Source organism: Neodiprion pinetum, chromosome 2 (genome assembly GCF_021155775.2).
Source record: "Neodiprion pinetum isolate iyNeoPine1 chromosome 2, iyNeoPine1.2, whole genome shotgun sequence".
In the NCBI taxonomy this organism is placed as follows: Eukaryota; Metazoa; Arthropoda; class Insecta; order Hymenoptera; family Diprionidae; genus Neodiprion; species Neodiprion pinetum.
This window is the reverse complement of record NC_060233.1, coordinates 32,223,975-32,239,526: the sequence shown is the minus strand read 5'-3', so window position 1 is coordinate 32,239,526 and position 15,552 is coordinate 32,223,975. Positions and strand designations below refer to the sequence as shown.

Below are 15,552 nucleotides of genomic sequence, written 5' to 3'. Positions count from 1 at the left end.
CCCTCTTTCTTTCTTTCTCTCTCTTTCTCTCTCTCTCATTCTCTGTCTCTCCTATCATCACTATATTCAATATTGTACGTTATACACCTACAATCTGACCGTGCTTCGCGTTGATATCAGTTCGACACGGTCTGATTGCGCAGCTTATCTGCAGTCAACTGTACGTACAACTTTTGCAATGATAAAGAAATGACAAAGGATGAAAGAAAAAATTTATGTACCCTTCACATGCGAACCAATGTACGATAGTTGACGCATTTTTCGACGTATACCCTGTTACAATAAGACGTATTATATACCTATCCATCTATACCATAGCCGGTGTGTTACGTAAATAATATCATGTATATACGCGAAATAAATAATCAACGATATTATTGTACGTTGTGTATAAAAAAAAAAATAAGAAATCGACGTTGGAAATCGTGGTAATTAACTAATTATAGAGTGTTTCGAAATATAATTACGACGTCGGGTATATTTATATGTGTTACATGTATTATATAAAGTTTAACTATGTGGAGAAAAAAAGAATTGCGGCGGATGGAATTAGAGGGAGTATGAGAGCAAAAAAGGAACGGACGGTATGAAAAAAAAAAAAAAAAAAAAAAGATGCCTCAAAACGAGGAAAACATTAATGATTATCGTAAATCTTATACGCAGGTACTTATACATATTACGACGATCGGCAATGGATTATCTAACAGCCGTGTCTCTATACAATACGCGTAAAATATACCTTCTACACGTACTACGTGTTCTGGAAGCAACCTTCGGATGTGAAATGAATTAAAAAAAACGAGACAATAGCACGATATTTCATTACATATAGCGTAAATAATACTCAGAATGAGAATAATTGCAATGAGTTCGATAAAAGAGAATACACAAAGAGAAAATAATTAATCATTAGTAGCAAGATATTTAGGTGATATTTGTTTACTTCAAAGACGGAATAAAAATAATGAGAGAAATTCGCAAGAAGATGATAAAAAATATTCTGCCCGAAATTTTCTCTACTATTATACATTCTGCTCAGATTTTATTTAAAAAAGCCGTCTCGCGCCTCGGAATCCTTCAATTAACACGTAGCCACTTATTTATCATTATTCGCAATGAGTAATTTTTCACATGGCAGTATGAATAAGGTGCCGTCCTCGTCGTCGTTGTACGAACGATACAGATAAAGCTACATAATGTGAAGTACAAGCTTATAAATAAAATTAAAAGTACATAATACAAAGTCAGGCAATAATAAAAGGTAAAGGCATATATATATATATATATATATATATATATATATATATATATATATATATATATATATATATATATATATATATATATATATATATATATATATATATTAAATACGCGAAAACGAAAACAGCCAAAGGAAAGTAAGACGGTATAACAAAGAGCGCGGTGGCTTGTCTACAGCTGGGATGCGAGATTTTTTTATAGAACTCAACGTTTTATTAGATGTACATATTGCAAAATGCGATTCTTCTCTCAATAGTCACCGCAGCAGGCATCCGGATCGTGCGAGTTGTTGGTAATCCGGCGCGGAAATGGAGCAATAAAAATTATTTGCCTGCCCCAGATGCTGCAAATGCGTATGTGCGACACACGCGACGTATCACAAGATGCGGTAGATTTTATTTTTTCATACATTTTAGAAAACCAGAAACAAGTTCTTAGCGAGTAATTTCTCCCGCCTACGTAACACATGCATATATGATCATCGAAGAAAGAAATAAACAAACAAGCAAATCTTGGGACGACGAATTGCCAAGATGAAAATTGCGGTAAATTTGAGTAATCAAATTTCAATTTCCGGCGACGCAACGGGGAGACGCAATTACAATCAAGGGGAAATTTCTTAACTCTGTGCAAAATATTACACGGTGTGACAAACGAACGAGATTCACGATGATAGCGGAAAGTTGTTGTTGTTGCTCTTGCTACTCCTGTTTCTGTATTTTACTTTCATTTCTCCATCTCTCAGCGGCGTGTACACATTTTGGGGTAATTTCAAAGAATATACGTAATACGCGATGATTAGATGAGATTGAAGAATTTGGAACAAAGTAAGCGGAAAGAAAGAAAGAAAGAAAGAAAGAGAGAACGGAAACGACACACTTTGTATCGGACGAGTATAATTCACGACGCATCGCCGTTTTTCCAATGTATCTTACACAAGCGAAGCAAAACGCTAAACAGAATTCAATGTTAGTTGGAAATCAGCAGCCGTGACCTCCCGTCGTCATCGTGATTCAGGAGGATCGAGTAAAGTGCGAGCAATGCTAACCAGCCAGCCACCACATGTCGGAGATTTGCAACAATCATGTTGCAAAAATTCAAAGTTTCGTGTAGCCAGCGGGTTTGCGCTGTTCCCAGAAAAATTGCCCGAAGAATTTTTAACAATTATTGTATACGCATGCATACGCACACACGCACACTCAACGACAAGATACGAAGTATAAGCACTCCGTAAGAAACACCATTTCCGCACGTGTTTCATTTTTTTTTTTTTCCATTCTACTGCACGTATAAAAACGACGACGAGGTTGTTTCTTCTTTCTGGTAAACATGCTAAAACGAATATAACGATTTGCAGAACTGCATACAGTTCTGTACGGTTCTTCCACGTGGTGAACACTTTTCGCCAGTTGACAAAGAGAAATAAAAAACCGATAGAGAAAAATAAAGCATATGAAAAAAAGGGACGAACTGTGTGAGAAAGAGAGAGAGAGGGGGAGAGAGAAAGGAAGAGATTACTGGATATCAGCCGGAAAGCGTGTCGCAGCCTGCGATCTTGTGTCGGTACTTCGTTTGTTACACTCGTGAATTAACGTTACGAAACGAAGAGAGGTGGGTAGTCGGATCCTACATAATATGCCAACACACACGCACAGCGTGCACGAGTAAAACCTGATATTTCCTTTGAACCTTATAACGAAGAACGAGGCTGCCAATAAATACAAGGTAGACCGGTGCTGCGTCGCCATGACGACGAAAGGCGTCCCCGGTAAGCGGCGCTACCACCACGATGACGTAACATCCCCATCTCTCTCTCTCTTCCCTTATGACGCCACAAATGTCGCAAAAATTTTCCACAAATCTAGAAGCTTTCCCAGCCTGCTTGTCCGATAAAAAACCAAAATCGATTACGGAAGCGCAAAAACGGGTTGGAGGAGGTGGGGTGGGGGGGGGGGGGGGTCCAAAAAAGAAATCGTACAAGTTGCAACAACGATTTGAGAATGAAACAAGTGAATCGAATGAAACAAAAAGTGATTTTCGATACAAAATGCAGGCACGAAGAAACGAAGAAACGATCAATTCGCGCCGCGGTTCTCGTCGGCGAAACAAGAAAACATATTTATCATCGGAGAATCTTGCGAGTGCTACGACCTCCGCGACTCGTTCAAGGCTTGACCTTGGACATCATAAAAGAACGATTCATCGGTTGAATATCGGATATATTTCGCAAATCGACCGGAGCCCAGCTGTTGTCACGTCGATGCATGGTTAAATGTTGCATTATGATACCTACCCGCCGCGTTATACAGGTGTGAGAATTTTTCTCTCGGGATACAGCGTCGTACGCACAGGTATAATATACAAGTATAATGGCCATGTTATGTATAAAATAAGAGAAAACGAACCGCTACCGCGCGCTGATCTCGCAAAGATCCGCAAAATTGCTCGCCGCTGTTGGCAACGGTGGTGGTGGTAGATTCGCCGATCTGCAACGGCGGCCGCGAGTTCGTTTCGCCGTCGCTCGCCGGGGACTTCGTAATCGCGTTATTGATATACACACACCTACTGCGTCACGCGGCGCGATATCCTCTCTCTCCTCTCCTTACCGATCCTTACCTACTGCTACCTCTTCGTGTCCGTCGACGCCGGCAGTTTTCCCGTCTCTTTTCTCACCATCGTTCTTCTCCTCCTTCTCTATCCCGGTTTATTTATCATCTCTTTAGCTTCTCGCTCCCACCGCCTCTCTCTCCCTCTCCCGCTCATTCTCTTTTTCTCTCTCAATACGAACCGACGATATAAAGAAAGTGCAACGGACGCAAACGCCTTGACGAGAGTCGGTCGTGCGCCTGCGTCCGTCCGACAGTCCGACAGTCCGTCATCGTCATCCACCGTATGTCGTCCGCCATGATCAACGGTATTGCAAGTAAACACCCACACGCTTACGCACGCGAAAATTTTCAACACCAGAGGCAGAGTAAACACGAAGCGCCGTTACACGCAAACGCGATAATTAACTATTGCCCCGAATTCAAAGGTGCCCAAAAATCGGTCCCTCTCTACCTCCCATTTTCATTCCCTGTACAGAACAAAAATCACGCTCTTCCCTCTACGATAATAATAGCTACATCACTGATGGTGACAACGATCGAGAATTCAAACAATCGTACCTCTTTATTATACACTTAGCTCGGTTGTGTAACCTACACTGTATATAATTCGCAGAAATGATTTGCACTGTTACGTATATTATACGTATAGTATATGTGCGTACACATGTGTGTAAAAGAACTACGGTAGGAAAGCGATCTTTTTTTTTGTTTTTCCTCCAATATAATTGTAATTTCCTATCGGTTCGCAAAGAAGAGACAGTGACGAGGACGAGAGATTAAGGGGGTGCTCTGGTCGATTTCGACGTGACGTGAAGTAAAAAAGGGTTCAACAGCCCCATTCTGTACACATATCTGAACAAAAATACTGAAATACGTTTACACTTGATGCAGAAATAAAGAAATGGAACGGTTTTACGAAATCGCAATGGTAGGTTTCGTAGAGTCCACACCATTTCTTTATTTCCGCGTCAAATGAAAATAAGTTCAAGTGTTTTTGTTCAGAATTGCGTATAGAGTGTAGACCAGGACACTCCCTTAACGAAAGGCAAAACGTACTATAACGGAACGTCGTTATATACATACATATACGTGCTTGATTATAACTGTTGATTTTGTTTCAAATATGAGCAACCGACCGTCATTGACATTATTATTGTTGTTGCATGAAACTAAAAGCAGTATAAGAATTATAAGAAATTTTCATTCCATTTACCAGAAATTCAAAATCCTTATAGATTGTACGATGAAGATATTAAACCTGAACGAGACGTAAAGATGAAAATACAAATTAATTGTCACATCCAACAAGCTATATATAAAACAAGAATTATTTTGTACGCAATTATTTGTTGAAGCCATGATATTAATAATTTGACTAATTAATCTGTTAGTAATTCGTTCCAGGAAGATTTCATTCGACTGGCCGATTGTTAGCGTTACATAACATCTCACGCTTATAAATATTGACGACACAAATATTTCCAGCAAAACAAAAAAATTGCAAATACCAAGAGAGAGAAAGAGAAAACGAGAAAATAGGATGACCACGTAAACGTATATCTGTATGTGAGAAAGTAAAATTATTTTTAAAAATAAATTAAAAACCGAATCGTAAAACTGTCTCAATAAACGGCGATGCCGTCAGTTCTATATTATTATGTCTTTGGCGCACAAATTATAACTGATATATGTATATAACGAATTTTCTGATAACCACATTGACCCGTTCGACACGAGATGCGACAATTAAAATTCGTTATACAACCGAGTCGTTGCTGCAGCCACGATGCTCTGGTACTACGGTACGAATGAGTGAGTATTTCACATATTAAAGTATGGGATTCGGGTCCCCGCTAGAGGCTATCTATATTCTATGCTTCACAAATATCTATATAAAACGCGCCAGAGGAAGACAGTGATTGATAAATTACGACTTCTGACTGGTACTTGAATGCTATGATGCATATATGTGCGGTTTAGGTGGAAGATCAGACGATTCGTTAGTAAAAATTTTGCAAATAACGATTTTGCATATAATAACCAGCAAACAGTTGTAAATGTGCGCAGGTAATAACTAATTTTATAATTCGTGAAAAATCCTTAAGTATTGACATACACAGTATAATATAATACCCACATATAATATAAATGTCATTTTTTTTTTTTCCCCCAATATTACTCAGATAATCGAGAAAACGTGCATCTCATCACTACGGATTTTTTTACACAAGCAATTCACGACTTTGTCTGGTTATGTTCGCACAGGTATGCGTATTATATAATCAACGATTGCATAAACCGTATAACATATGTAATTGTAATTCACTTACAGCAAGCACGGCAGTTGACGTGGCGAAAATTTTGCTGCATCGAATGTAAGGAAAAGATTTTTTTTTTATATACCCGCGGCATCTAATTCCTTACAGCACACGACTCGTAACCGCGTCTCGAAAGAAAAGAGAACAAGAACAACATGTACAGCATTATGCGAACTGCTGCAGAGAACGACGCACAAAATGACACGAGGATGATGATGATGATGATGATGGTTACTAGTTACACGTATGCGTATACCAGCTGAACTAACTAACGTACAATCTTCACATCTGCAGAAATATACAAGCAGACCTTCGAAAAGCGAGCAAATGCAGATAACACCAAGTATGACATATGCGTATACATGTATGCATATATATACAGACATACATACATACACGCGCAAACAACCGAGTGTGAGGGAATTAGAAATTCATGGTTATTTTTATATTTTTATAACCTAATTCTTATTTTAACACAGCAGGTTTAAGGTAAATACAATGTCCTAGGTCTGCGCGTTCGCTTATTCAAAAGCCAATTAGTCGGATTGATCCATCTTTCTTTTTACACCAGTGTGTCGGTTTCCACATTATACTGCAACTTTGCATGAATATTTATTTTTTCCCCCCATTTCAATGGCAGTGAAAAATAGTTGAATGGAAATTATTGCGTTTCAACTAACCGTGACCATAAAATCCATCGATTACTAAAAATACTTCTTTTTTGCAACATTTTCGCTTTTCAATATAACGGGGGAGAAAAAAAACGTGTATAATATTAGCGAAAGAAAGTTGGAAAGCCCGATCAGATATTATCGCCTAATTAGATGATGACCTATGGGTTCTAATTAAATGTGACAACATAGAATTATGTTGGCAATTTGTTGATGAAAAAAAAAAAGAAAAAAAAAATGACACTTATGTATAACATTTGTCTGTTGGCATGACGTAAAGAAATATTGAGAAATATATTAAACAAGGATGTATAATTTGAGTAATCAATGAACGCAGAAATTAGGTGCTCTTTCGGTGTTGATAAAGTTAATTTGGGTTACTCGACAGTTTTTCGCTCGAAAATTATTCCTGCCCCAATTCTGCGTCCGTGCGTTTTCCGTGAACTTGATATATCTTGCTCGAAGAAGAATTGAGATTCATTTAGAATTTTTCACTCCAACTTAAAAGCCTGCAGGAAAGGAAAAATAAGAAAACTTAAAAAGTACGTACAAGACCGAGTGTTTCAAACAATTAATCTCATCGTTATCTCATTACCGGTCAAAAACGCTTTTTCTCAAAGAAAAAAAAAAAACAGACACATATGTTACAAATTAATCACTTAATTCCAAGAATTTTCAAAATTGTTTTAAATTGTTTGCCAAAATCAAAAAATAAAACGAGGCACCAATGTACCTGCATATTATAATCGAATCTTTGTTTTTCAACGTCAGGCACGACAGTTTTCAATCTGGTACCCATAACAACTACCCAAAAAACACTAAATTCCTGTCTTGATATTGATATCCGAAATATTGTGTTATTCCGATAATTATTGAAAACGAAAAATTTCGACCAGGATACGCGATAATTGGCAACCAAAGATCATCTAATGACGCTTTATCTCGTGGTTGCTTATCCTTTTTTTTTCTAATCCCTTTTGCATGCTTCGCTACAATATTATCCACATCGGAGAAAAAAAAACCTAATAAATACATCAAAAAAACTGATTACAACTAAACTGAAACACTTATTGGCTATGTAGAATATAAAAAACATACATCTCAAATATCTCTGTCAAAGTGCAGAATATAAAATTTCATATTACCGAAACTAAATAAATCAAATTATAATAAATTGCCGGAGTAATAGACGTTCGGTATGTTACTTGTACAATAATATCGCAAGGACTGACCTTGTCAAAATGTTCGCGTAGATATGTAATTCCGAAGTTGTAACGATTGCCAAGGACTGGGAGCATCGTCATCTCTTTACCACTCTCGGTATTCGCCCCGTAATCATAAAACATATATACCGCCGATCCATCGCGAAAGGCAAACGGCAGTAAGGCGACTACGACAAAGTAGGCACCATAATACACCTACGACAACAACGCGAAGGACAGGCCTTCTCCTACTATTCCTATCTCTATTTTTCACGGGCAAAACTAACGTCATTCGAAGCTAATCATAGTCGGTATATCGCAACCTCCGGAAACTATGGCGAGACTGATAAGCAGCTAGCGAGATTTCACGGCAATATATACGTATATACGCGTGTGTGTGTATATATATATATATATATATATGCATACAATTTACATACGTGTTACGACATGCGCATTCAAGCATTCAAACGCACCCTTTCTAACAGAGAGACATGTGTAACATGAAACGTGTACGCTTCTCGTCCACATTAATTCTTGCGGTTCGCAACGACGAAACAAAAGAGATTAGAATTTGATAACAGAATATGATGCATAAGTCGGTTGTAGTGAAGTATATATAAGGTAATGAATTGAGGCGGCATTACGATATGTGTGCAATAATGCGGTTCCACATCGCCGCCGGAAGTTGGACTCGTTCGTGTACGTAATTAAATGAGAAATAATGAATGAAAGAAAAATTTGAGGGTATAAAAGAATAAACAAAAATTTACACAAGGACGACGATCACTATCGTCGCGAGATTAGGGAACTCTATGCGCCGGAGTGAAAAATGTTTTGATACAACGGCACGAACGTGTGTATCTGTAACAACGGTTTAATCAAATATTTATATTCCTTAAAGTAAATATTAATTTAGTCACGTCCAAATTATCTCGTCTTCCCCCCTCATATCCCGAAATGACAAGTAAGGCTCAACTTGATCCTAGTGATAATTGTTCGTCAAACAAACGTTGTACGCGTACGCTATTTATTTTGTCACAAAAGACAAGCGATCTCTTCCGTTTCTTTCTTTCTTCTTTTTTTTTTGGTTTTGGTATCGTTCAAACGGGGAGAAAGGTTTTCACCACCTGAAAAATATTACTTTGTGCTTAAAATAGATTAGATGATAAAAAGAATTTCAATACAATTAAAATCGAATGAACCGGGATTGTGGTATAATATGAAATATTTTACAAAGATTATTATACCCTCGAAATTATCTAATGACAATTATCATTAGCAAACGATCCGTTATCCATAATAATACTTACATAACTAAGCCTCAAACATTTGAAAAATATAGAAGGAAATGATCACAAAAGTGGAGCGGAAGAAAAGACTTGCATTTTCTTTAAAATCACAACTACAACTTGACCTATAAAATAGTCAGTCCCCGGTATAAGTGCAAATGAAATACATACATTATTTATCTAATTCGATGAGGGGAGATTCGGTTAGTTTCAGAGGTTTCTATTACAGTTTATACAAATTAGGTATATATCTTTGTATACAGCGGATCGGATTGACGAAGAAATACGTTCGTATCTACAATACGGTGTGTGTGTGAAACGCGAGCAGGTGCGGCGAGTGAGTAGTGGAATAGTTAGGTATGCCGAGAATCGAGTGTATAGCCTTTGAAACGAGACTCTGTGCGGTTTTCGCGGTAACAAGTGACAGTCGTATATCACTTGGCTTAGATCACCGTCCCAAAATGGCGTCTCTCCCGAGGCCCCGACGACGATCGGTGAAATCGTCATCACCTCTGACGTGTTGGATTAAATATCTCGATACGTATAATTCTGCAAGCGGCGAAAGAATCAAAAGTGAAAAACGATAAAAGGAAAGAAACCGAGAGAGGGGAAAAAAATTAAATAAATAACGTTGGAAAAAAAAGAAACTCCCTCGCACTGATGAAACATATTAAAATAATCATAGCTGTATGATATCTCGTAATCGTAATCGAATTCTGAAACTTTGTCTCGAACGAGGAAGTAAAAAGGTAATTAAAAAAAAAAAAATAAAAAAATAAAAAACACGCGAAGACGGGAGCGAAAAAATTTCACAATAAATATGTATACATATATTATAAAACGTATTTTATTCCACCGGTTGTTCTTCTACGATGTTGTTGCCGCCACAGCCGCCGCTGCCGCACAATTCAGCCATCTTGGATAAAAATCAGCGAGCCGCGAAAGAACTGGAAGGTTACGTTGATATCTTCCGTTTTACAAGCGATCTGCAAACGATGAGGATGCATGTGGCATGTACCTTATACACCGGCTGCAATATTACCGTAACTGCATGATGGAACAGTCTTTATTTTAGACACCTTGAACTTCGAATTGGGAAATATACGCGATAATTATTAAGGTCATCGTAATGTTAGAATTTTTCACCACAAAACTTTACCTAAATGTTTTAAGAATATTTTTATAATTTACCGAAAGAAAATATTTTGCAACTTTATCATTATTAGTGTTGTTATTATTATTATTTTCTATTTTTTGCCACACAACGCGTTAACTCTCCGCTATTCAGTGTTAATAAATAGAAGAGTATATAAATAGCAATCGATGATACATTTATAATCACCATCATAATTGGGTCGTCCTCGATTTATTTGTCTGTCAGCTATCACTGGTAAAAATATCTTTGAATTTATGAAAATTGTCTGTAAGCAGCGAGGTAATATTGATTTTATGAATATATATTTCGAGTGTGTAAGATGACGTCGTAAGGTTTTGAAATAACTGCGCGTCTCTAATGTATTATACATACTTGTAATTTTCGTTAAATTTTTTCCCCAGAAACGACTATCGTTGCAAATACGTATTTTCTTTTCCAAACTACTCTACCAACGTCACACATTTTAAAAAATAAGGTTAAAAAAGCTAAAAACAAAAAGAATAAAAAAAAAAAAAAAAAATAGATTCTTCTTGCTGTCTCAATTATTATTAGCTCTGCGCACTTCCCTGCAAATATACCTACCATATATACGTATGAACGTTATACACGTGTATGCCTGTTGTACATATATAATTCCACCACTTATTTCTATTTTTAATATTTGTCTATTTCGTTTCCGTTCTTTTTTTTTTTCCTTTTCTTTATTTCATCTTTCTTGCGTTTCGTTTCGCTGTGTTTTACTTTTGTGTACAACATCCGCATCAAAATAATTTCATTCATCGCGAACACGTCGTTATTTCTCCTGAAAATACGTGCCCCGTTACACATGCATAATATAAAAACCCAACACATACGTCAGCATACATGTCGAATTTTCAGAGGAATTTTCGGAACACTCTATAATATGGTTACATACAAGATCATAGAATAAGATGAAAGAAATTGAATAAAAACGGAGAATGATAGATACGTATGTGAGGCATTCCATGGCATACGTAATATAAACACATACATACAATACATACATACACATATCTACACCAACCCACCCTTCACAAATGATGAAAAATCTTTTCACCCCCAACCTGCATACACATACACACACACACACACACACATTATGCATACCTATACCTAAATTCAACTACACGACAGATCCTAGGTTTATAATTGTATACTGTATACACCTGATACATACACGAAAACATGTGCATTCATATCAATACCTGTGACGCATCGGGGAGACAATAAGTAAATATTGATTTAGTGTTACAAAAAAAAAAAAAAAAAATTAATAATTGAAGACAGTGAAAGAAAATGACGTTTATTTTCCCGAAAACGATCGTCGTATGGTTTGGTGTGACCGTCGAATACCTACATCCGCGGTAGGCAAGAGTGAGTCGAGGAACAGGCGGACGGACGGACGGACGAATGGTTTGGTGGGTGGGCTTACGGCAGACGAACAGACAGACGGACGGATGGACGGACGAACGAACGAACGAACGAACGGACGGACGGACCTGACCTGCCCCAAAATCAAGTCGGCCTGCGTGCGTACAAACTTGTGGATTGGCCGCGGCAGCGGCGGCGGCGGTTAGCTGACGGTGAGACCTCGACGTCGAGCCTCGTATCTCTGCAAACACCAACCACCGTCGTTTCGTCGTCGCGACGCCGCGCGTCGCCCCGATTTCCCGCCGTACCGCATTTGCTCAACGTGATATTATGACGATGACGACGATCACCAATCTCCGTCTAATTGTACGAGAACGAACGAAACGGGAATATAAGAGAAAAAAGCGATTACACCTGCTTCGGGAATATTTTTGTTTTTAAAAGATCATTGAACGCGTCTTCGCGTGGTCTCGTTATTATTTTTTGTTTCTTTCAGTCTTTTCTTTCCTTTTTTTTTATTTTTAATTTTTTTGTTTCGTATCGTTTAACTTTTTTTTATTTCATCTCCATTCGCCTTGCGCGACTTTTATTTTGCCCCTTGCCGCGGCTTGCGTATCAGGAACGATAGCCCCGGTCGTTTCGGTCTCTTCTCAACATAACACATACATACATACATACGTGCATACATACATATAACACACGCATATACGTGGGTGAGCGAGCGCGCGATTTACTCCTCATTGTCAGTTATTTTTGTAACACGTGTGCGTATAATTATCAGAGGTATAAGGTAAATGTCGAGACCTGTGACACACGCCGGCGGCGCGTCGCTTGATATGCATACGAGTGTAGACGCCCACACGTACTATACTGCGTGTACAATGTGTTGCTTTTTCGATTTATTTATTTGTTTATTTTTTTTAAAACTTCCGAGATACTTTTCAGATTATTATTATCATTAACAACAACAACAACAATAATAATATACACATATGTAATACAAGGGTGAGTCGTTGAGCAATGTATAACTTGTTGTTAACCGTGAAAAAGGAATATTCATATATTTGCAGAACGGAATACGATGACGATTGGTCATTTTCTACCATTTACTTGGATGATGAAAAAGATTTTTGATAACTGCGCGTGAATTCAGTGAGGAAGGGAAAAAAAATCGTACGTATGCGTTCTTTCTCGTTATTTAAATGGATTTGTATAATATATGAAAGAATTAAATCGATCCGGCAGCGCTTGTATGCCGAGAAATATGAGCTGCCTGGTGTAAAATACTACGGAATCTGATGTAACGGTTTTCTCCGCTGCCGCGATACTCTCTAAAAATGTACAGCTGATTGCCGAGAATTTTTTTATTCTTGGAGACTCGAAAAATTTAGAGAAAACTTTAGGACACTTTGATATGATTTGCTGCCCCATTTTAAACCCGTCTAAGAATCTGACGATCATTCGATCGTATCTGGATACCTTCGATTTCATGGCTATTGCATGTTTGAAGGCTTCATCGACTTTGGGAATTGACCGATTTTATCATGCGACCAGGATAAACGTCGTATCGCATCGAACGCACGCTAATGCAGGCTAACAAGTCGTCTCGCTGCACTTCGATGCCTCATAAATCACTTTCGGTCATTATCGTGTCATTATCGCAAGAAATATTATTGATTTCTTTTGTTTTTTTCCCCTCCAAACGCCTGTTGAAACGAATAGGTGAAATTTCGTGTGAGACATGACACACGTTTAGATGCGTCAAGAATTTGAGAATTTATGAACACGCTAATTATTTTTTCATTTCTTTTTTATTGTTAACAATGCACACGTATGTTTCGCATAGTCGTGAAACAGAAAAAGCGTACTCGCGGATTGTAACGGAAATTCCTAAGTTTTACAACTTTATTTACGAATGAATTTCCTGCACGACGAAGCAGCAAGATATTTTTTCAATGATTCATCATCGATCTTTTCTCTTTAAAAATGATCCTCCGTTTGCAAGGTTGTTATTACACAAAGTTTCACTTTCAAAATGTTCAAGCATTTTCGTTCTTTCCTTATTGTGTCTTTCATGTAGGTAGATTTTTTTTACTATACAGTACAGATACGAGAAAAGAATAAATTTTACCACGCTTCGAATGAAAACTATGTTAATCCCTGCAGAAGAGACGATTAAAAAAAAAAAAAAACCCGCTGAGATGACTATTTCCTATGTCGCGAATAATTCACTTGGAATGTGAAAAATTCGAATTTTTCGCTCAAATCGTATACATAATTACGTGGGACTAAAATTTGATAGTGTTAAAATGGCATCGATTCGATTCCACATTTTTAATGATATTTCGTACTACTTTCCACCATTTTTCACATATGCAAATTTTTTCGTTCCCCATCGACAAATCCAAGTCAAATATAAATAGTTGTAAATATTGAAACAAATCGAGAAGCGCGGGACGTTAAATGTCTCTTGCAATTAACAAAGAGAGAATAACGAAGATCGACGAGTCGGAATTATAGTATGTATATCAAATATCTAACGAAAGAGAAATTTCCGCAATATACCGAGGAGTCGCATATTTCTGCATAAAATAGGCAGGAATACGTTTCTCCGTATCGCCCAAAATGTTTCCCGGATCGTTTGTAAATAATCCAAGAATCAGAATCAGGTATACCGGCATAAAATTGGTAATTTCAGCAGAATAAGCATAAATAAACAATGAAAAAAGTATATACCCTCTGAGACTTTGGCTGCGGTGTCCCATTGAGAAAAGAAATGAGCAAGCCGCAGGAGGAGGAGGGGGAGGGGGGGGGGGGGGGGGGAGGAGAGAGAGAAAGAGAGCGAGTAATTACTCATTTCAAAGTCGCACGGATGCCGTCCGTATGTGTTGAAAAAAGCACGTCGTTGCCCGTCGGTTTCCTCTCCGCCAGAAATAAGAATCAGCAGCACGGCCAGAGATCCGCTGCACAAGACCTCTCCGCCGCTGCAGACACGAGAGACCTTGAATAACACGCTGCTTTGGAGAGTGTAAAAGGCAGATAGGTAGGTAGGTTGGTGGGTAGGCAGAGATGCTGGAATGGCGGTGCTTCAGGTATATCCTACCCGTACATCATACATCGACGTGTGGTTCTTCTCCTCAGCCTGCACAGAAGGCAGGCTAATAAACTGACGCAGGTGCGTTCTTATTGTCAGCAGCGGCAGCGGCAGCAGCGGTACACACGTCATGAAGCGTCGTCGATTCACGGGTATAAAAAAGTGTATTTAACCGACCGTCCGTGAGCTCTGCAAATCTCTTTCTATCTCTTTCTGTCAAGCACACACACACACAAGGCGTAGAGGTTGGTACGACTGGTGTGCCTCGTGTGTAGTCAAAGGAGAACTCCCGACACAACTATGATAGGACACCGTTCTAAAGAGTGTTGGGGGGGGGGGGGGGGGGGGGGCGAGTATCCAGCAATTCAAGATCAAGGATCCAGGATCCTCTTTCCTGCACGCCCGCGTGCAATACCCTTGAATTTTCGATGCCTGGCGAATTGCGGAATGCGCTGAAAATCGACTCTCGCTAAACGAATAAAAGTGCGGAGCCATTCTTTGAGATAATGGTGAACCATGAATTCTCGGAATTGAAGGACTGATTCGTTATTTTAA

At 38.3% G+C, this 15,552-nt stretch overlaps 1 protein-coding gene across 15 annotated transcripts in view; it reads right to left on the bottom strand.

Moving 5' to 3' along the window:
• The window catches only part of LOC124211507 (nuclear receptor coactivator 2), a 59,190-nt gene that overhangs the window by 22,752 nt on the left and 20,886 nt on the right, over positions 1-15,552 (bottom strand). The window contains exon 1 of one of the 15 annotated variants that reach the window (XM_046610629.2): positions 3,880-4,015. The exons of the other annotated variants lie outside the window; for them this stretch is intronic. The gene's annotated coding sequence lies outside the window, so the exon portion shown is untranslated. Of the gene's footprint in view, positions 1-3,879; positions 4,016-15,552 lie in introns of those variants that run through there. 15 annotated transcript variants of the gene reach the window in all.